The sequence below is a fragment of the Pan troglodytes genome, chromosome 11 (genome assembly GCF_028858775.2).
Source record: "Pan troglodytes isolate AG18354 chromosome 11, NHGRI_mPanTro3-v2.0_pri, whole genome shotgun sequence".
Taxonomy (NCBI): Eukaryota; Metazoa; Chordata; class Mammalia; order Primates; family Hominidae; genus Pan; species Pan troglodytes.
Genome location: NC_072409.2, coordinates 112,271,197 through 112,295,017, shown reverse-complemented (window position 1 = coordinate 112,295,017; position 23,821 = coordinate 112,271,197).

The window sequence follows — 23,821 nt, the reverse complement described above, 5'->3', positions numbered from 1 at the left end:
TTACCTAAACCCACTACTGGATATATATCCAAAAAATTGAAATCAGTATATTGAAGAGATGTCTGCATGCCCATGTGCATTGCACCTTTATTCACAATAGCCAATATGTGGAATCAACCTAAGTGTCCATCAACAGATTAATGGATAAAGAAAACCTGGTATATATACACAATGGAATACTATTCAGCCTTTAAAAAGAAGGAAATCCTGCCATTTGTGACAATATGGATGAATCTGAAGGACATTATGTTAAGTAAAATAAGCCAGGCACAGAAGGACCAATACTGCATGATCTCACTTACATGTGGAATACAAAAAAGTCAAACTCATCGAAGCACGGAGTAGAAAGGTGGTTACCAGGTGCTGGAAGTGTGAGGGATGGTGCGAGATGTTGGTTAAAGAATATTCGCATTTCAGTTAGACAGGAGGAATACGTTCAATAGATCTATTGTACAACATGGTGACTATAGTTAATAATGACGTATTGTATATTTCAAAATTGCTAATAGAGCAGATTTTAAGTGTTCTCACCATTAATAGTAACTATTTTATATGTTTGTTGGCTGCATAAATGTCTTCTTTTGAGAAGTGTCTGTTCATATCCTTTGCCCACTTTTTGATGGGGCTGTTTTTTTCTTGTAAATTTGTTGAAGTTCCTCATAGATTCTGGATATTAGCCCTTTGTCAGATGGATAGATTGCAAAAATTCTCTCACATTCTGTAGGTTGCCTGTTCACTCTGATGAACCTTTCTTTTGCTTTGCAGAAGTTCTTTAGTTTAATTAGATCCCATTTGTCAATTTTGGCTTTTTTTGCAATTGCTATTTGTGTTTTAGTCATGAAGTCGTTGCCCTTGCCTATGTCCTGAATGGTATTGCCTATGTTTTCTTCTAGTGTTTTTATGGTTTTAGGTTTTACATTGAAGTCTTTAATCCATCTTGAGTTAATTTTTGTATAAGGTATAAGGAAGGGGTCCAGTTTTAGTTTCCTGCATATGGCTAGCCAGTTTCCCAGCACCATTTATTAAATAGGGAATCCTTTCCACATTGCTTGTTTTTGTCAGGTTTATCAAAGATCAGATAGTTGTAGATTTGTGGTGTTATTTCTGAGGTCTCCATTCTGTTCCATTGGTGTATATATCTGTTTTGGTACCAGTACCATGCTGTTTTGGTTACTGTAGCCTTGTGGTATAGTTTGAAGTCAGGTAGCATGATGACTCCAGTTTCGTTGTTTTTGCTTATGATTATCTAGGCTATCTGGGTTCTTTTTTGGTTCCATATGAAATTTAAAGTAGTTTTTCTAATTCTGCAAAGAAAGTCAGTGGGAGCTTCATGGGTATAGCATTTAATATAGACATTACTTTGGGCGGTATGGCCATTTTCACAATATTGATTTTTCCTATCCATGAGGATGGAATGTTTTTCCATTTGTTTGTGTCCTTTCTTATTTCCTTGAGCAGTGGTTTGTAGTTCTCCTTGAAGAAGTCCTCATCACTGGTCATTAGAGAAATGCAAATCAAAACCAGAGTGAGACACCATCTCACGCCAGTTAGAATGGTGATTATTAAAAAGTCTGGAAACAAGAGATGCTGGTGAGGCTACCAAGAAATAGGAATCCTTTTACACTTTTGGTGGTAGTGTAAATTAGTTCAACCGTTGTGGAAGACAGTGTGGTGATTCTTCAAGGATTAGAACCAGAAATACCATTTGACCCAGCAATCCCATTACTGGATCTATACTCAAAGGATTATAAATTATTCTACTATAAAGACACATGCACACTTATGTTTATTGCAGTACTATTTACAATAGCCAAGACTTGGAACCAACCCAAATGCCCATCAGTGATAGACTGGATAAAGAAAATGTGGCACATATACACCATGGAATTCTAGGCAGCCATAAAAAAGAATGAGTTCATGTCCTTTGCAGGGACATGGATGAAGCTGGAAGCCATCATTCTCAGCAAACTGCAAACTAACACAGGAACAGAAAACCAAACACTGCATGTTCTCACTTATAAGTGGGAGTTGAATAATGAGTACACATGGACACAGGGAGGGGAACATCACTCACCAGGGCCTGTTAGGGGGTGTGGGACAATGGGAGGGAGAGCATTAGGACAAATACCTAATGCACGTGGGGCTTAAAACCTAGATGATGGGTTGATGGGTGCAGTAAACCACCATAGCATATGTATACCTACGTAACAAACCTGCATGTTCTGCACACGTACCCCAGAACTTAAAGTAAAATTAAAAAAATAAATAAATAAAAATAGGCTGGGCACAGTGGCTCACGCTTGTAATCCCAGGACTTTGGGAGGCCAAGGTGGGCAGATCACGAGGTCAGGAGATCAAGACCATCCTGGCCAACATGGTGAAACCCTGTCTGTACTAAAAAATACAAAAATTAGCTGGGCGTGGTGGCACATGCCTGTAGTCCCAGCTACTCGAGAGGCTGAGGCAGGAGAATCACTTGAAACTGGGAAGCAGAAGTTGTAGTGAGCAAAAATCGTGCCACTGCACTCCAGCCTGGCGACAGAGCGAGACTCCATCTCAAAAAAATAAACAAACAAATAAATAAATAAAAATAAAAAATAAATAAAAAATTAAACTAAATTAAATAAAAAGAATAAATAAATAGTAACTATTTTAGGTAATACATTTGTTAATTAACTTGATTTAGTCATTCCACAATGTATACACATTTCAAAACATGATGTTGCACACTACAAATATATACAATTTGTCAATAAAATAAAATAAATGAATAAAAGAAAAATGATAATCAGAAAAAAATAATTTTTTTAAAAGATGGCAATGGTGTTAAGAAACATGAACTCAGGTACACTTTCATACCCTTTCTTACTCATGTTATTTCCCTGTACTAGCTAACAGCTTACACTAAAACAATGATAATAAGTCCTTCCTTACTCATCAGCAACTTTAAGGTAGGGAGTGTTGATAGAATGTGTGCAGATCAAGAAGTAAAATAAAAACATTTGAGTTAGTTTTATGTAGTTATTCTGCCATTCTGGCAAGAACAATATACATATGTAGGTATGAGCTATGAAATATGAATTATGGAATTTCAATGATTCCACATGCAAGGTGAATGATCTTATATTCGCATTTAAAACTGCCATTGCACAATATAAAGATGAATGGTAAAATTCATGCTAAAAATTTTAAACTCTAATTTTTTTTTACTTAGAACAACATTAAATAGCAAATGAAAGCGCACCATGACAATTTGAGAGAGTCACTACCAAAGAAAGAAAAGAAGCTTTATGTTTTAATAGCATTAATGTCACCCTTTTCCTGCTTTTTGAACAAAGGGCCCCATATTTTCTTTTTTTATGGGTTAACTAATATTATTATTATTACTTTTTTAAATTATACTTTAAGTTCTGGGGTACATGTGCAGAATGTGCTGGTTTGTTACATAAGTATACACGTGCCATGGTGGTTTGCTGCACCCATCAACCCATCATCTACATTAGGTATTTCTCCTAATGCAAGGGGCCCCATATTTTCATTTTGCATTGGACTCCGCAAATTATGTAGCTCTCCCAAAATATGCCCTACCTCTTGAAACCTACCTGAATGTTCAATAATAATTGTCTTATCTTTATGTCTTAACAGAACATGTTTGGTATAGTGGGGTCTTTCTTTCCAGCTTGGCTCACCTCACCCATCCCAATCATCAGAAATAGGCCAGGGAATAAATAAGAATAAAATCATGTTCTTCACCACTACATGGATAGAACTGGAGGCCATTATTCTGAGTAACTCTGAAACAGAAAGATGAAATACTGCATGTTCTCACTTACAAGTGGGATCTAAACAATGAGTACACATGGACAGAAAGATGGAAATAATAGGCATTGGGGACTCTAAAAGGAGATAGGGTAAGAAGAAGATGAGGGTTGAAAAATTACCTATTGGGTACAGTGTTAACTATTTGGGTGATGAGTCCACTAGAAGCCCAAACCTCACCATTACACAACATATCCTTGTACCAAATCTGCTCATATATCCCCTGAAAATAAAATAAAATAAAATAACAACAAAAGAAATAGGGCAGGCAGAACATTGCACTTCAACCCCAATTTATAGGCATTATTAAGTTAAGCTTCCTCTCACATTAATAAAACTACAGGAAGTCCATTTGACTTGAGAGACAAGAAATTGAATTTCTTTATGGCCTCTGTAAATAAATCTAGCACCGTGCCTGAAACATAATATAGTAGGTAATCAATGAAAGTTGCTCAACTGGTTCATAAATTGTGATCATCTACATTTATACGATTTCCTAATTCTTCTAATATGTACTAATTTTGATTGGCAACCCAGGAGCAGATAACAAAATATAATTAATATGTGACAATTTTTTTTTAGAAAAACAAAAGAGAAGTCCCAACCCACTATTCTTTACACTTGTGATTAACTGTCACCATTATACAGGGGCCTACATATTTATCTCTAGATTTCACTAAAAGCAATCAAAGACCTGTCTGTAATGAATTCATACTCCTAACATCTTGCCTCCAAATTTGAGAAATACTATCTCTATTAATTTAACATTAGTTCAATGGCAAGTGACAGAATTTCCCTCATCCCCACCTATGAAATAGTGGCTTCAGCAAATTAGATGCTCTTTTCTTTCTGATTTATAAGTCTGGGAGTAAGTGATTCAGGGCTATGTTCTCAACAGTGTGAGTGACCTAGGTGTCTTCTATTTTGTTGTTCTGCTACGTATAACCTCTATCCCCAAGGTTGCCTTGAGATCCAAGATGTCCTTGGCTATCCAGCCTGTCTGCAGAAAAGCAGGAATAAAATGAGATGAAAAGGCATGCTCCCTTCTTTTAAGAAACTTTGAGAAATTGCACACAACACTTCAACTTACATGGCATTAGCTGGAGTTCAGACACATAGCCAGACTAGGTGCAAAAGAGACTAGTAAATATAATCTTATGTTCCCAGCTTAAAATGTAGGGTTCTGGTATAGAGGAAAATCAGGAGCATGGGAGTCGTGGGAAACCATGTTGTATTTTCAAGTCATCTGTAACCCTACCTTCCTGCAATGACCTCTCACCTCAGGAAATTCCACTAGCAACGTGCCTGAAACATAATATAGTAGTTAACCAATGAAGGTTGCTCAATTGGTTCATCAATTGTGATCATTTACATTTATTCAATTTCCTAATTCTTCTAATATGTACTAATTTTGATTGGTAACCCAGGAGCAGATAACAAAATATAATTAATATGTGATTTTTTAATTTTATTTATTTATTTATTTATTTTTTAGAGATAGAGTCTTGCTCTGTCGGCCAGGCTGGAGTGCAGTGGGGCAATCTTGGCTCACTGCAACCTCTGCCTTCCAGGTTCTAGCAATTTTCCTGCCTCAGCCTCCTGAGTAGCTGGGACTACAAGCGCACGCTGCCACACCCGGCTAATTTTTTGTATTTTAGTAGAGACGGGGTTTCACTGTGTTGCCCAGGCTGGTCTTGAACTCCTGAGCTCAGGCAATTCGCCTGCCTTGGCATCCCAAAGTGCTGGGATTACAGGCGTGAGCCACCGCACCAGCCCAAAATATTTTTTAAAATAATCACAGTCTATGCTATCTGTCTTAGAAACTAAATTTATTTTCTAATGTCAGATGATGTGCTTAAAGTATATTCTCTCTTAAAATGATAGACACACTTGAGTGTATATAATCTTTTGAGGTGCTTTTTAGAAGACTGATTTCTAAATTATATCCACAAAGATTTGAATTCAGAAAGTCTAGGGTTGGGCTCAGGAATCTGAGAGACAGAGAGAGTTGAGGGAAACTGAGAAGCCAACCAAGGCTGACTTCCAAGTCTCTTTGACTGTTAGAGAGTATAGGAAAAGGAAAAGGAACATACCTCGGTGAATACAATTGGGAACTTATTCCATTTGAAGTGCCTAAGGAATATCTGAGTGGCAATCAGCTATGTGGGCCTATGGTTCTAATACTCAACACACACAGAGAGAGAGTATGGATGGCTGCTGCCTGTTAATCTTAGGACCATCTCACATCAGGATGTTCCAGTAAAAACCTTTCTGATAAAGTGTGTCTAATAATGAATCAATACAAATGTGAAAATGATCTTTTATTTTGGTCTTGTGGCTTAATTCCAAATAATTTGCTTCATGCTCCATCTTCACAAAAGGGCTTAGTCTAAATACTTGGAGAATTATTCGTAACAGCTCTAGTTTCAGGCTCCTCTGTTTGGCACTGGTTGGTGGTCCAGTTCCTTCCATCTGACCAAGATGTTACAGCCTACTCCAAAAACTATGCCAGGGAGTGTTCTGAGACATAATTCCTATTCTGAGATTGAGATGGTCCTGTTTGGATGGGGTGCTAAAATGAAAGAAATCCCAAATGCACAGCAAATCCATTTTTCCTGTACCCTAGTTATTGCATTTACAAAAACTCTTGATTTTGCAGTTTTAAAGAGTGGAAGGTTTTTAAAGCAACAGTAAAATCTAGAAGTCTCTTTAAGGAAAGGCCAAATACATTAGAGTGGGAAACAGTGTGCCATGCCTGTGAAGCTTGCAATTATACTTGGCTTTGCCTGGTGTTGAAAGTGACCAAAACTAATCAGGTCCAGAAGAGCATTCAGTAAAGCTGCTTTTCTGACTCTCTGCCTCTGCCCTTCCTGCTTCTGCTGCTGAGCAGATTGCAAGAGACTGGTGCCAACTCTACATTGCTTAATAATAATTCTCATTAGCATGCTGCCTTGGATGTGTACTGCAGAGCAAAATTTAGCTTCTCCTTGGTGTGAATCAAGAGAAGATCATGAAATTCTCAGAATGTGCAAAAGGTTTGAAGATCTTAGTATAGGGAACACCTTCGGATGTGCTTAGGAATCTCTTTTTTTCTCTCCAACCAGGGTAGGATAGACAGAGAGGAATTTTAATACCAAATGGAGAACTTTGCGTTCTTTCTGCTTCTCCACGTGCAGCCCCTGAGATTTCAATTGTTTGTGCCTTATTGAACACTCTGATACATTCCAAATGTCCATGGCCTGTCCAAGCTCAGGGCCCCTGTGGAGTGAATGCTATTAGCTTTGGTCTGTGCATTTGACCACAGGGCAACAGGCCGCATGTACCTGCAGCTCCATGACTTTCCTGAGGTAGTTCACATTAGCTTTTGTTATCAAAGTGAACGAAATGCTGTTTACTCTCCTGCAGATGCCAGGGTGACTGAATGGCACTCTGAGGAGACACACACAACCTTGCACATTCACAGCCTATTTAGCAGGGGCCATATTTCCCACAACGGCTTTCACATGCCATCTGCTGTCACATGATACCACGTGCCAGGTCCTTATAAGAAATGTATTCGATCACCCAGTTTCTCACTACTCCTTTAGAAATGGCAAATTGAACTACTTACTAGTAGGTTTCACACTAAAGGAATTATGTGCATATCAAATGTAGTGAATTAAAAGGGTATTTTTATTGTCATTGCTGGCTGCAAAATGGCAATCACACACCCTCATGAAAAATTTGGAGAAGATATCAGACTTAGTGGTTAACAGGAAAGATACTTAAATTTTTCGTGAATTTACTTCCCAACAGAATAACTACAAAACAAAATTTGAAGAGGAGTCCAAGGCATTTTCTGGTTCCATACTTTTTTCATTCTCCTGTTGGATACCATTTCTCCTGTCTGATCCAATGCTGAGCTCAGTGGTAATGAAGTGCCACATTGTGAAAGGGTGAGAGAACTGGTACAAAGCGTACCAGGGAACAAATGAATTAGTACACCTGTCACGTCTCACTCTTGAAGGATGGCACCTTCTTTGTTAATTGAAAAGAAATGTAAAATGGGAGAAATAGCAAAAAAAAAAAATATATATATATATATATATATTTCTGGCTCTTCTTTCTTTCTTCTCCTTCATGACCTATGACAGCATACTGTAATGTCTCCAAGTCTTGCATTTTCATATATTATTCTGATACTGTCTGCAGGGAGCCTAGAACGGGGCTGCCAGAGAGACAGTCTGTAATTGAAAGTTCTTTCAAGAGAAGGACTTCTATCAGGTCTGCTGAGGGAATAGGAGCTCCACCTGCTGACTTTTTTATGTTTGCTGACTCTGAAAGAATGCAAAACATGAAGAAATTGAATGGTGTTATTTCTTTTGTAATTTCTCAGTGGAAATATTGTTTTCAAAATTATTGATAAGATGTACCAGTCTAACCAGGGCTTTCAAGAAGAAAATGCAATCTATAGCTTGTTTTAAGAGTGGGGATTATGTTGGCTTCCCTGGGCCAGTCTAAATAATTACTTTAATCTGGAACAACATATAAATTCATAAATTGTTGCCACCACGACTCTTAGGGAATCCTTGACTTTTCAAACATTGCCTCTCTCAGCCATAAATTTACACTGCGCCACTCGCCCATGTGTGTTTTGTCTTAAGAAGCTGTAGTCTCTTGTTACATGTAGTTTGGAAGAAATGCTAGATGTTTTTGATCTAAAGAAGAAAGATCAAGTCCTAGTCAAACTTTAGTATTTTAAAGGGCATAGACATTATTTGAGTATATGTCGTCTGCGTTTCAGAAAGAAGCTATGCAGTTTTGTATAAAAGCCACATAAAACCATAAACTTGTCATTTGTCTTTTCCTTGATGGAAATTGCCACGAGGAAGCGTGGAATGCATTATCAACATGCTTGATTGATTAACTCCTGGGCCAATGGGATCATGAGGGCAGGTACACCTCCTCGCTCCTTACAACCTCAGTATTGTGGGTTTCATTTCTTATCTAGATTTTGTTCACTGACAAATAATAAGCTACATGACTGGCTGGATTCTACTGAAAAAAAAAGGAACCTTTATTTATGGCTTGGGTTTTATGCTTAGAAAGACACTTTCGCATTATTTTGTATATTAGCATTGTAAGTCCTTTTCTGTATTAATGTAAACCACTGGAAGTGGATACAGAAATATCCTCTCAGGCCCTGTAACAGAATTGACTGTACCCAGATAATTCTTGTGGAGGGATTTGTTAGCTAGTTAGCCCGCTAGCTTTTTTGGTAGTCCTAATAAGCTTCCCCCAGATCTTTCTTCTGGTGATACACTATGTACTCCAGGAGCTGCCGCCTACTCATTTTTCAGGAGAGGTCACATGACCCAGAACTGTACCCATACTCTTGGTCCAATCAGAGTTTCTCCCTGGGATCCATATATGCACAGTGAGAAACAGATGCCATCTCCTTCCTCAAATGTTGTTGAACCTCGGCTGCTTGTGGTCATGTTCTCTGCCACGTGGTGATAACCTGGCTGGAGTAGGAGAAACAGGCTAGTGCTCAAAGCAAAGTGAAAGGCTGACAGAGATGAGAGCTGCAGCAGGAGAGAAAAAGCCACGGCGGTGTTGACTCTCTTATTCCAGAGCCCAAGGCCCTGCTTCTTACAGCCCCTCCTTTGTTTCTGTGGGTTACCCTCATTGTCTCCCCATTTCTGGATTACACAAGTCTGTGATGGATTTCTGCTATTCACAACCAAAAGAGGCCTTACTATCATTGCCTCGTAAAACAGAAATGAGAGTGATGCAACCAACAATTAAATACTTACAGGTAAGGGAAGAGGCCTCATTTTCTTTATTGAGACTAGAATTATAAAGGATAGAGAAACAGAAACAGAAAAAAATTCTCTAGAGTATTAGATTACAACAATAACTAGCATTTGTGTAGTGCTCTACAGTTTTTAAAGTACTTCCATAATCATTTCTTTCATTTGACCCTCACAATAATTCTGCAAAATGGAGAATACAGTGTATAATTATCCACATGTTGCCAACATAGCAGAATGGTGAATGGAAGTGCTTCCTGTGGTTCTGGAATTATAGTGAAGGCTCATGGCTGAAGACAAAGGATTCTGCATTTTGTGTTTTATATTTTGAGTCCAAGGGACCCCCAATTTGGGGGCCTAGCCACTTTCTCTACAGTTTTACTGGGAAGGGCCAGTTCAGAGAATCCACAAAATAAACTCCAAACCCAAAGGGAGTCAAGAAAATCTCATGTGAATATTGGGGCATCTACAAGAAGTGGAAGCTGGCATATCGTTCCCCAGCTAGACATCAGTTTCACCAGCAGACCTGCCTTCTTGACTCTAAACAGTCAGAGTACAGGAAAGGAAAATGGAGAGAGAGAACGTGGAGTGGGAAACTAATGCTCAGAGAGGTTACTTTTTCAAGGCCACAAATAGAGTTAGCAGCTGATCTGAGGTTTGAAAATAACCACTGATGCTCACACAGCATGTGTCAGATCCATGGGGTAGGAGTCGGCCAGAGACTTGGTAACAGACAGATTGCTGGATCCCACCCCTAGACTCTCTGATTCAGTTAGTTTGGGGTAAGGCGCAAGACTGAATTTTTCACAAGTTTCCAAGTGGTGCTGATACTTCTGGTCCAGGAACTTACTGGGAGAGAACGACTAATCTAGACCATTTCGCTTCAAATTCTGAGCTGCTTGTCCACTGCCACACTGCATCCTTTTAACAATGCATTCCCTATCCTATTGCAATACTGACATCTCATCAATATTTTAAAACATGCGTTTCCAGAAACAATATTTTATATCAAATACTCACTTTTAGTAATATTTCTGCAATTTTGCCCTATGGATCTGAAATCTAACAAATACTATTCTGGACATGGGCTACAACAGTCAAGGCTGGAAGTAAAAATTTTAAACCCTGCTGACCACGTTATTTTAAAGTGTATTTTAGTTAAGAATAATATGGCTTAGGAGCAGGGCTAAACAGTAGCAGTATACATGGGGAATGATAACTTTGGTTTTGCACATAAAATGTACATCAAGGGAAAAAATAAAGCAGAAAATAAACAAGATGAACTGAAAATACTGTAACAAATGTTGGGCTGAAATACTGCCAGGTGTGGAGGTGTAGGAAAATGAACACACATTTTGGTGGCAAGGCACAAAACTGTTTAAATCCTTTTGCAGAAGTTTCTGAAAACTGTAATTTTGGCATGGATCTATGAGCAGAGTTATTGGGCTTATAATGTAGGCAAACCAACAATATCTGTAAGAATTGCCTTGTCCAGCCTTGGATGTTGCATAACTCCTGTAAAATATCACCTTCACATATGCCAAAGAATGGAACGCAGTGAAATAAATTCAGAAATTTTCTCTATACAATAAAGAGATACCAGAAGGTGTGAATTCTCAATAAATGATAGCTTGCTTATGCTCTCTTAACAAAGTAATATTCCTACAAAGAACTAAGATTGATGTATTTGGGTATATATATTATTTTTCATTAAAATATTTTATTAAGTTTAGTTTACTATAAAATCTAAAACTGATAACTTCTGGTCAGTGTTGATGACAGAGTAGGTTTGGGGTGTGAGAAGCTAAGGTGCACATGTGTGGTAGTGACAAACCATTTTAAGATAATGACATCCGAAATCTGAAACTTATTACTTAAAGGGCAGGGGTGCAGCAGGGGCCCCAAATACAGTTGTTCTGCAAAGAAATAAATGAAGTGATTGCTACCCTGGAGAATGTTCATATCAGCTTCACACTTCTGATGATAGTACTGACGGACGATCAGGGTGAGGGAGGGATGAGGCCTGTGCTCTCCCCAACATGTACTTCATGCCCCCTACCTGAAATGGTTTGGCTCTGTGAACCCACCCAATTCTCATTTCCTGTCAAGGGAGGGAACAGGTGGGAGGTGACTGGATCGTGGGGGCAGTTTCCCCCATGCTGTTCTCATGATAGTGAGGGAATTCTCATGAGACCTGATGGTTTTAAAGTGGCAGTTTCCCCTGCTCACTCGTCTTCTGCCACCTTGTGATAAAGGCTTTGCCTTCCACAATGATTGTAAGTTTCCTGAAGCCTCCCAGCCATGCAGAACTGTAAGTCAATTAAACCTCTTTCCTTTCTAAATTACGCCGTCTCAGGCAGTTCTTTATAGCAGTGTGAAAACGGACTAATACACTACCTTTCTGACTGCAGGGCCAAGACCCAGCTTTACACAGAAGTTGAGAAGAAAGCCCCCTAACCCAGTGACAGAACTTTTTGTCTGTAAACCCTATCTGCAAAGTGGATTTTATAAGGTAGGATTTCTACACATTGAGTCATTTTTGGGGAGAAAAATAGAAAAAGAAATATAAGATTATAGGAAAAGAACATGAAGAAAGAAAGTATGTGAAAGTTGTGTACTGGTGAGGGAGTTTAAGTAATGCCTTTGATTCTCCAAAGTTTTCTCCTTCATCTGTGCCTAAGGTGGAATATATATATTTCTTACTAACTTCTAGTCATCTCTATAGTGCCAAGAAATAGGTGTTATCACAATCTGATAAGAAATTTTAAGGGTAGGGGCTCGCACACAATTAATAAATGAACGAGCTTGGATTTAGAACCAGCTCTCTCAGATTCCAGAGCAACTGATGTTTCTACTGTACCATGTTGCTTTTATGTATGGGGGAATTTTTTTCTTTTATTGATACATAATATTTTACATATTTGTGGGGCACATGTGAGTATTTCTTACATGCATAAATTGTGTAATGATCAAGTCAGGGTATTTGGAGTATCCACCACCTTGAGTATTTATCACTTCTCTGTGTTGGTATCATTTCAAGTCCTCTCTTCTTAGTTACTTTGAAACACACAAAATAGTGTTGCTAAGTACAGTCACCCTAGTTGGCTATCAGACACTAGAACTTTTTTCTTCTACCTAACTATATGTTTGTACCCATTAATCAACCTCTCTTTATTCCCCCTCTCATCCACCCACTCTTCCCAGTCTCTGGTATCTGTCATTCTATTCTCTGTGTCCATGAAATAAAAATTTTTAACTTTCACATATGAGTGAGAATGTGAGGCATTTGTCTTCCTGTGCCTTAGCTATTTCACTTAACATAATGACCTCCAGTTCTATTCGTGTTGGTGCAAATGACATGATTTTATTCTTTTTAATGGCCAAATAGTATTCCATTATGTCTACACACATTTTTAAAATTCATTTGTCCATTGTTGGACACTTCGGTTGATTCCATATCTTTACTGCTGTGAATAGTGCTGTGATAAATGTGCCAATGTAGGTATCGTTTTGATATGCTGACTTCTTTTCCTGTGGATAAATAGTAATGGGATTGGTGGGTCATATGGTAGTTCTATTTCCTTTAATTTCCATAGAAGTTGTACTCATTTACATTCCCACCAACAGTGTATAAGAGTTCCTTTTATTCCACATCCTCACCATTGTTGTTTTTTTGTCTTTTATTTGTCATCATCTGTTGTTTTTTGTCTTTTTAATAATAGCCACTCTAATTGCAGTGTAATGATGTCTCATTGTGGTTTTGATTTGCATTTCCCTGATAATTAGTGATGCTGAGCATTTTGTCATATACCTGGTGGCCATATGTATGTCTTATTTTGAGAAATGTCTATTTTTGTCCTTTTCCCATTTTTAGTGGGATTATTTATTGTCGGTTTTTTTTACTGTTGAGTTTCTTGTATGTTCTGAATATTAGTCACATAAAGGAGTTTACAAACATTTTCTCCCTTTCAAGATATTCTCTCCTCACTCTATTGACTGTTTCTTTTGCTGTGCAGAAGCTTTTTAGTGTGATATAGTCCCATTTGTCTATTATTGTTTTTGCTGTCTATGCTTTTGAGTTCTAGCCGTAAAATCATGGCTTAGACCCACGTACTGAACAGCGTTTCAGGTCTTACAGTTAAATCTTTAATGAATCTTGAGTTGACTTTTGTATATGGTGAGAGATAGGTGTCCAGTTTCATCTTTCTGCATGAGATTATCCAGTTTTCCCAGCACCATTTATTGAAGAGGATGTATTTTCCTTAATGTGTATTCTTAATGGCTTTGTCGAAGATCAGTTGGCTATAAATTTGTGGATTTATTTGAGTTCTCTATTCTGTTTCATTGGTTTATGTGTCTATTTTTACACCAATACTATTTTGTTTTGGTTACTATAGCCTTGTGATATGTTTTCAGGTAATATGATGCTTCCAGGTATTTTTTTTTTTACTCAGGATTGCTTTTTTATTTGGGCTCTTTTTTTGGTTCCATGTAAATTTTAGAATTTTTTTTTCTATTTCTATGAAAAATGATGTTGGTACTTTGATAGGGATTGCATAGAATCTGTAGACTTTTGGCAGTGTTTATCATATTAATGATAATTATTCTTCTGATTCATAAACATGGAATGTTTCCATTTGCTTGTGTCTTCGGTTTCTTTAATCAGTGTTTTGTAGTTTTCCTTGTAGATATATTTTACCTCTTTGGTTAAATTTATTCCTAGGTATTTTATTTTATTTTATTTGTGTAGTTATTGTAAATATGATTGCCTTTTTGATTTCTTTTTTGGCTTTCATTATTGGTGCATAGATACACTACTGATTGTTATGTGTTGATTTTGTATCCTGCAATTTTAGCAAATTTCTCAGTTCTAAGAGGCTTTTGATGGAAACTTTTGTTTTTTTTCTAAATATAAGGTCACATCATCTGCAAAGAAGAACAATTTGCCTTTTTCTTTTCCAATTTGGATGCCTTTTGTTTCTTTTTCTTGACTGATTACTCTGGCTAGAACTTCCAGTACTATGTTGAATAGAAGTGGTGAAAGTCTGCATCTTTGACTTGTTCTAATTCTTAGAGCAGAGGCTTTCAACTTTTCCTCATTCAGTATGTTGTTAGCTGCATGTTTGTCATTCTATGCCTAGTTTGTTGACAGTTTTTATCATGAAGGGGTTTTGAATTTTATCAAATGCTTTTTCTGGGTGTATTGAGATGATCATATGGTTTTTGTCCTTCATTCTATTGATGTGATATATCATGTTTATTGATTTGTATATGTGGAACCATCCTTGCATCCTTGGTATGCACTTGATTATGGTATATAATCATTTTGATGTGCTGTTGGGTTCAGTTTGCTAGTATTTTCTTGAGGATTTTTGCATCTATATTCATCAGGAATATTGGCCTGTAGTTTTCTTTTTTGTTGTGCTCTTGCCTAGTTTTGGTATCAGGGTGATGCTGGCATTGTCAAATGACTTAGGGCAAATTCTCCCCTCTTCAATTTTTCAGAATAGTTTCAGGAGGATTGGTATTAATTCTTCTTTATGTATTTGGTGGAATTATGCAGTGAATCCATCCGGTCTTGGGCTTTTCTTTTTTGGGAGACTTTTTATTACTGCTGCAATCTCACCACTCATTATTAGTCTGTTCAGATTTCCTAGTTTCTAGGAATTTATCCATTTTCTCTAGGTTTTCCAGTTTGTTAGTATTCACAATAGTCTCTGATTATCTTTTTCATTTCTCTGGTATCAGCTTTAATGTCTCTTTTCTCATTTCTGATTTTGTTTATTTGGGTCTTCTGTCTTCTTGGTTAGTCTACCTAGCGGTTTATCAATTTTGCTTACCTTTTCAAATAACCAATTTTTCATGTAATTCATCATTCTTTTTAGCCTCTATTTGGTTTAGTTCTGCTCTGATCTTTATTATTTCCATTCTTTTGCTAATTTTGAGTTAGGTTTATTCTGGTTTTTCTCATTCCTTGAGGTGCATTGTTAGATGATTTGAAATATTTCCCTTTTTTTGGATGTAGGTATTTGTTGTGGAAAATTTTCTCTTAGTGCTGCTTTTGCTGTATCACACAGGTTTTAGTATGGTATGTTGTGTTTCCATTGTCATTTGTTTCAAGAAATTTTTTAATTATTTTAATTTCTTTATTGAGCCAATGGCCATTTAGAAGCATGTTCTTTAATTTTTATGTATTTGTATAGTTTCCAAAGTTTCTCTTGGTATTGATTTCTAATTTTATTCCTCTGTGGTCTAAGAAGGTACTTGATATGATTTAAATTTAGTAAAATTTGTTGAATCTTGTTTTGTCACCAACATTGGGTTTATTCTGAAGAATGTTTTATGCATTGATGAGAAGAATTGTATTCTGCTGCTGTTGAATAAAATGTCTGTAAGTCCATGTGGTCTAAGGTTCAATTTCAATCCAATATTTTTTTTGTTGATTTTCTGTCTAGATAATCCGTCTAATGCTGAGAGTGGGGTGTTAAGATCCCCAACTGTCATTGTACTGGAGTCTCTCTCTCTCTCTTTAGATCCAGTGATGTTTGATACGTAAATCTGGGTGCTCCAGCGTGTTGGGGGCATACATATTTAGAATATTGTATCTTCTTGCTGGATTGATCCCTTCATCATTATATAATGATGCTCTTTGTCTTTTTGTTTTAACTGTTTTTGACTTAAAGTATCTTTATGTGATACAAGTATAGCTACCCCTGCTTGCTTTTGGTTTCTGTGTGGAATATCTTTTTCCATCCCTTTATTTTCAGTGTATATGTGTCTTTACAGGTAAAGCATATTTCTTGAAGGCAGTATATAGTTGAATCATGTTTTTTATCCATCCAGTTAGCCTACATCTTTTAAGTGGCAAATTTAATCCATGTACATTCAAAGTTATTATTAATATGTAAAGTTTTGTTCCTGTTATATTGTCAATTGTTTTCTGGTTATTAGTATGTTGTTTGTTCTTTTCTTTTTCTCTTATTGTTTGTCCTTGTGGTTTGGCGGTTTCTGAAGTGGTATCATTTGAGTCTTTTCTCTTCCTCATATGTATGTTTGCTTTACCAGTGCATTTTAGACTTTCGTGTGTTTTTGTGATGGTAACCTTCATCCTTTCAATTCCAGATTTAGGACTCTTTTCAGCATTTCTCATAGGGCTACTTTAGTGGTAATGAATTCCCTCAGCATTTACTTGTCTGGGAAAGACTTTATTTCTCATTAATTTATGCATAATTTTTCTGTCTATAATATCCTTGGGTGGCAGTTTTCTTCTTTTAGCACTTTGAATCTATCATCCCATTCTTTTGGCCTGTAAAGTTTTTACAGAAAAGTCTACTGTTAGTCTGATGGGGGTTCTTTTATAGGTGATCTTTGTAATCTTTGTAAATGCTTTCATTTGCTGTTTGTAGAATTCTCTTTTTCTTTCTTTTTCTTTTTTTTTTTGACAGAGTCTCACTCTTGTTGCCCAGGCTGGAGTGCAACGGCGCAATATCGGCTCACCGCAACCTCCGCCTCCCAGGTTCAAGCAATTCTCTTGCCTCAGCCTCCCGACTAGCTAGGATTACAGGCATGCACCACCATGCCCAGCTAATTGCTTTGACTTTAGACAATTTGACTATAATGTGCTCTGGAGAAGACCTTTTGTATTCTATCTGTTTGGGGATTGCTTGGTGTCCTGTATCTAAAAATCCATATCTCTTGCTAGACTTGGGAAGTTTTCATCTGTTATTTTGTTAAATAGGTTTTTGAACCCTTTTGTTCTCTTTTCACCTTCTGGGATATTGGTAATTCATATATTTGGTAGCTTTACAGTGTTCCACATTTCCGTATATCATGAAAGCTTTGTTTATTCCCTTTTCTTTATTTTTGTCTGACTGAGTTATTTCAAAAGACCTGTCTTCAAGTTCTCAGATTCTTTCTTTTGCTTGATCTAGTCTATTGTGGAAGCTTTCAAATATGTTTTGTATTTAATTTAATGAATTCTTCAGTTTTAGAATTTCTATTTAGTTCTTTTTAATGACATCTATTTCTTTGGTAAATTTCTTATTCATATCCTGAATTGTTTTCTAATTTCTTTGTATTGTTCTTTGGAATTCTCTTGTATCTCACTGAGCTTCTTTACTGTCAAAATTTTGAATTCTTTTTCTGTGATTTTGTGAAATTTTTTTTATTGAGATCTGTTACTGGAGAATTACTGGGTTCCTTTAGAGGTGTCATATTTCCTTGCTTTTATAAGTTTCCTGTGTTCTTACATTGATAGCTTCATATTTGCTATTATTGTCACTTCTTCCAATTTTTTGTATTTGCTTTCACAGGAGAGAAATTTTTCTGAAGATGCATTAATGGTGTTGGTCAGGTATGGCCCTTTGGCTTTTATTTTGGGTGCATACTGTAGTGTAGTCTCTCTGTACAATTTCTTTGGCTGTAAACAATATCAGTGGTATTCGTGATTTCCTTGGTGGCTTAGGGTATGGTTATTACTGGAGGCTCTGGTGAGCTTTGGCTGGAAACAGAGATGCCAGATGGGCCAGTCTTCAGCCTCCAGTGATGGCAGTGGAGGGCCAAGCATCCCTGTTCTTGGACCCCAGGATGGTGTCCACTGTCACCAGTGTCAGCAGGTCCAGGCAGGCTGATTCTTGGGCCTCCAGGGTGGCTTGTTCAGATGCTAGTATTGGCGGCAGTGGGTTGGGCATGTGGGCAGGTTCTTCAGTCCCTGGGAAGAAAGTATGGTGTGTGCGATGGCAGTTAGTAGTGGCAGATGACCCTCTGGGTCCTGAGAAGTGTATATTTGTATTGGTGATGGCTCGATGGGCTGGGCAGGACAGTCCCCAGGCTCCTAGGTAGTGCATGTGGGTGGGTGCTGGCAGTGGTGTTGGTGTCAGGTTGGGTGGGCCCATCTTCAGGTTCCTGAAGGGACTGCACAGATGCCAGAGGTGGTGGAATGGGTGTAGTGATCCCCAGGTCCTAAGGCAGCATGCTTGGGCTCTGGGGACTGGGGTAGGAGGAAGTGCCAGGCTAGATGGGTCTGACCTCAGGCTTCAGGTGGTGTGTAGGGGTGTAGGCTATAGTAGGCAGGGTAGGGAGATCTGCTGCGGTGGGTCTGGGTAAACTGACCTCAGAGCTCATGTAGAGCACAGTGGTCCTGCTGTTAGTATGGGTGAGGTCACTATTAGCAATCTCCTACAGGCAGCTCTAAGGCTCTAGGGAGTGTACACTTCATCTCTGGTAGCAGCAGTGGCTGCACTGGTGTGTGGGGGGAGCCTGTATTCAGAAAATGCACTATAGCACAGAGGCCTTGCTCCTGGTGTGGGCAGGATTGGCACCCACACCCCTAAATAGGGAGCTCTCAGTTTCTGGGTAGCATTTGCTTTGGCTCCTGGCTACAGCAGTGACTGCAGTGTTGTGTAGAGTTGGAGAGGGACCACAACCTCTGTGTGTGGGCCTTAGCACAGAGACCTTGCGGCCAGCAGGGTTGGGGTTGCCACTCATAGCCCCAGACATGCAGCTCTCAGGCTTGCCTGCTCTTGGCAGCAGCAGTGACCATAGAGCCATGCAGAGAGGGGAAGGGATTCCTCCTTCCATATGTGAGCCTGAGAGTTGGGGCCACACCACCAGTGAGGGGTGCAGTAGTCACTCACAGCCTCAGACAAGCAACCCACTGGCTTGCCTGTCCCAATTCCCAGTGGCAGCAACAGTGCCTGTGGCTGCAGTGGTGTACAGAGAAGGGGTCCCACTCTGTGTACAAGCCTGAGTACAGAGGCCACTCTGCCAGTTGTGGGAGAGTTGCGGCCCCCAATCCCAGACAGTCAGCTCTCAGGCTTGCCCACCTGGGTTTGGTTGCAGCAACTGCTGGGGCAGCATGCAGAGTCAGAGAAGGGATTACACTCTCCAAATTTTGTCCTCACAGCCCCATGCAGGAAGCTCTCAGGGTCTGGAAAGCGCATACTCTGGTTTCCTTTGTTCCACAGTCCATCTCCTTGGTTTGCTATATTGTCCTTTTCCTGGGGAGTAGTATTCCATGTGGGCTAGCATACTGGAAACCCTGCAACACCTTTGGGTCAGCAAGCACTGTGCCACAGCAGTCCTCCGGGTGGATACTGGGAGATGTCAGTTGGGGGTCCCAAAATGTGGAAATGTGGGGGCTGTGGTCCTCAAGGCAGGATGCAGTTCGGTAACACAGTGCTTTCACAATGGTGCCATGGTGTAGCTACTTAGGTCTCGGGGTTGTGAGTGACCCAGCATGAGTCTGGTGCAGTGCCCTTGCAAAAGGGTGCAGATCATTGCCCACACTAGTCTCCAAGTTCATGTGGGTGGAGGAGCTCTCCCATGGGTTAGAAGTGCAGCAATCCATGGTGGAGGATCTCTCATATACCCTTTCCCCACAATAGGGAGGATTTCTCATTTACCCTTTCCCCACAATAGGGAGCTCCTCCCATCTCCCAGGTGATCTCAGCAGGCCTGACTGCTTGCTTCCTACTCCTTCTGTGTCTTAGGCGTTTCCTGTGACTTCTCTGTCAAACGCCAGTATTCTCTTTTGATGTTCTATTTGAGGTGTGATTATCTAGTCACAATTTTGGTTCTTCTTCTGAAAGGGCCTGTGTCCATTGTCTCTAGACAGCCTTCTTGAACCTCTATTCCTATTTGGGGAAATTTAATGAGACTTGGAAGTGAAGACAATTCTTGGTGGTTAACATCTTGTGATGGATTTAGTGATAATTACCGGACAGTTGGGAAATAGCACAAATCTGGGATAAGGGAAGGAGAGAAAGTTGAGGGAGTACTTAACAATGACTAGAGATGACCCTCTTGGGAATATGGAACTAGTAAAATGTTATTAGCTTTTCAAGTTGGTCTAGGACTATCCCTGGCTATACTGTCCAGGACATGTAGTAATTAATCAATTCAGCACCTACTTATTGAGTGCTTGTTAAGCATTAAGCACTATATGTGGGTCATAAGATATATTCCCTGCTTTTTTGGTGCTTATGCAGTGATTCTCAAACTATTATGATTAGAATATTCTAAGAACTTAAAAGTTCTAATGCCAGGGCACCTTTACCTGACCCCCACCGCCACCAGCAAAGCTGTTTGGATTCACTTGTTCTGGGGCAAAGCCTAAGTATTATTTATTTAAAAAAAATAAAACTCTCCAGGTGATTCTAATGTAGTCAGAAATATTAACCTACCTAACGGGTGAGATCGGTTCCCAATGATAGGATGGGAATGAATTTTACAGGTACATGGGCTTATGTGCCCCTTAACCTTTGCCATGACTATGCAAATATTATCAATTTTGATGTCTACTGTGATATACAAAAGGTTGTGAAACACTGACAAATACTTAGTATTTTAGCAAAATAGGTCATTTTGCTAATTTTGATGTGGCATACATTACATTACAGCTTACATTACATTACATTATAGGCATACATTACAGCTTATGGGTGGGTGTATATGTGCCTGTGTGTGTGTGTGCGTGTGTGCGCGCACACACATGCGCACATGCATGCACACACGTGTCTCTATAGAGGGGCAGTGGTGAAAAATCTGACCTACAATCTTAGGCAAGTGCTCTAGGCAGTCTTTTGCAGATCTCCCTAAGTAAGTCAAAACAAACAAAATCAGAAAACCAAGAGGATTTTAGAAGTGATCTAGCCCAACCCCTTTGTCTCAGAGATAAGGAAGCTACTTTAAATCATAGAGAAAGTCACAGTTGGAGCTCAGCCATGGACTTCATTCTTTCAAATCTTGTACAAATAGCTTAATGTTAAATCTAACCCCTGCATAGGATGCAGTGTTTAACTGCATAAAGTGGAAAATTAAATGCCTTGGCTAACTCATATTTATAATGAGGCATCAGCCTATGAAGGACTTCTATTCTGCCTTTGTTCCATACACTGCACACCAAGTAAAATGACAGTCCAAGAGATAGACACTCAAGTAAAAGATGTCCAGAGAGGCTGATTATTTCCTTATGCCCCACAAGAAAAAGAAAAAAAAATGACACAAAACTTTTTCCCCAGGTAGGTAAAAAGCCAAGTTCCTGCCAAGCCTGCTTTCCTCTCTCTGGGCTGCCTCTCCAGTCCTCTGCCTGCCACTGTTTTCACTGCTGTCATTATTTCTGTTTCTCTGAAGGTAGAGAATGCTGCCAACCTGCTCTGCCCTCCTCAGACTCTCTCGTCTGACAGTTCTATAAAGGCCCCTCCACCCAGCCTCTAGCCCATTTCTTTCTCTGGCTTTTGCAGGATTCCTCATTCTCCCTGAGGTCTTAACTATCACATCATGCATGTTCTGCCACTGCTGTTATCACTGCTGCTGCTGCTGCTGCTGTCAGCTAGCTTTGTGACTTTCAGCACCCCCATTTCCAGCAGAAATTCTAGCTGCCCTGACTGTAAGAGTCTGAACACCGGTCTTCCATCCCTGATGATGTTTGGTGGATCTCTGCTCAAATGGGTTCAGAACACACACGGGGTGGAATCACTCTTGTCCTCTGCCAAGGGTGCGCCTGCTTCCACCAGCCCTAGGGGTTCTGTTCCCAAGACTACACCCTGGCACTCTGACCCTTGTCTTCCTTTTAATTCCCTTCCTCACAGTGTCTTCTTCCACATCTGACGTTCTTAGCTCTTCAGAGTCCCCAAAACTATCTGTTACCATATTTCATTATTGTTAACTCTAAAGATTTTGGCATCAAACACCCTGCATTTGAATGCCAGCTGTGTCACACATCAGATGCTTTACTTTGGCAAATCATAGAACTTTCTGTCAATAGGGATATTAATGGTGCCTATATTGTAATATTGTGAGTGTTACTTGGATAATAAAGTACATAGCACAGTATTTGGCACATAGTAATTGCTCAACAATACCAATTGTTATTATTATTAGACTGTGCCCTCTAAATTATTTGTCTACAGATTATGATCTGTATAAATGACTTATCAATTAAGAAGACCACAGGCATGCAGAGTCTCATCACTCATACAAGACTGATGTCAATTAACTAAGAGAAGTTTCGTCACTAACCAGGAGTTTCACATCATAGTTCCACACTTTGCTTCTACTCCCAAATGGCTTGTTGACTTTTCACTCTCTTTACCCTGTTTTCTTTGTATGGTTCCCAGGGCTATCACTTTTCTTTGTTTTGGTTAATACATATAGCTGTACAGTGACCCAGTCTCCATGAAAAATACTGTCATATACTCCCTCTTTCCCTAATATCATCATCTCATAGAGATCAAACTCACATTTTCTGGCACCATTATTCTTTTTATAAAATACTTTACTTTTAAATTTTTACCCAACTACGTCTATGTTATTTTAGCTAGCTAAGCTGCTATAACAAAGAGATCTAAATACAGTGGCTTAAATATAACAGAAGCATATTTTTCTCTCATGTAACAGCTAGAGGAATGTGTGTAGTCCAGAGCATACAAACCACAAGTCATTCATGACCCAGAGTTCTTTCTGTCTTGTTATTCTGTCATCGCCTAGGGTGTTTATCTGCATGACTGAAGCTGTTTCTTCTTGATGTCTCAATTCCAGAAGGTGGGAAAAGGGAAAGTCTGGGTTACATGGCTTTATTCTTAAAGAAGAGACCTTAAGGAAGTTTCATTAATAATCATACCCTTTGGCCAAACTGAGCCACTACCTAGATGGCCACATCTTTCCAAAAGGCTAGAAAATAGAGTCTGTAGCTGCATTGCCCTCTATGACTAAAAGGAAAAGGGGAGAATACGTACTGGGGATATTCAGTGACCTCGGCCACACATACAGCATGATTGAAAGTTCAACTAGGACGTGGGGTGTTTCATGGAAATGACAGTCATCTGCTGTAACCTTTCTCACACTCGATACTGATCCCTACAGGAAACCACTAGCAGAATCCAAATCTCTTTCTTTCTTTTTTTTCTCTTTTTTGAGATGGAATCTCGCTCCGTCGCCAGGCTGGAGTGCAGTGGTGTGATCTCGGCTCACTGCAATCTCTGCCTCCCAGGTTCAAGTGATTCTCCTGCCTCAGCTTCCCGAATAGCTGGGATTACAGGCACGCCACCACACCTGGCTAATTTTTCTATTTTTAGTAGAGATGGGGTTTCACCATGTTGGCCAGGATAGTCTTGATCTCCTGATCTCGTGATCAGCACGAGCCTCAGCCTCCCAAAGTGCTGGGATTATAGGTGTGAGCCACCGCATGTGGCCATCTCTTTCTTTTTAGC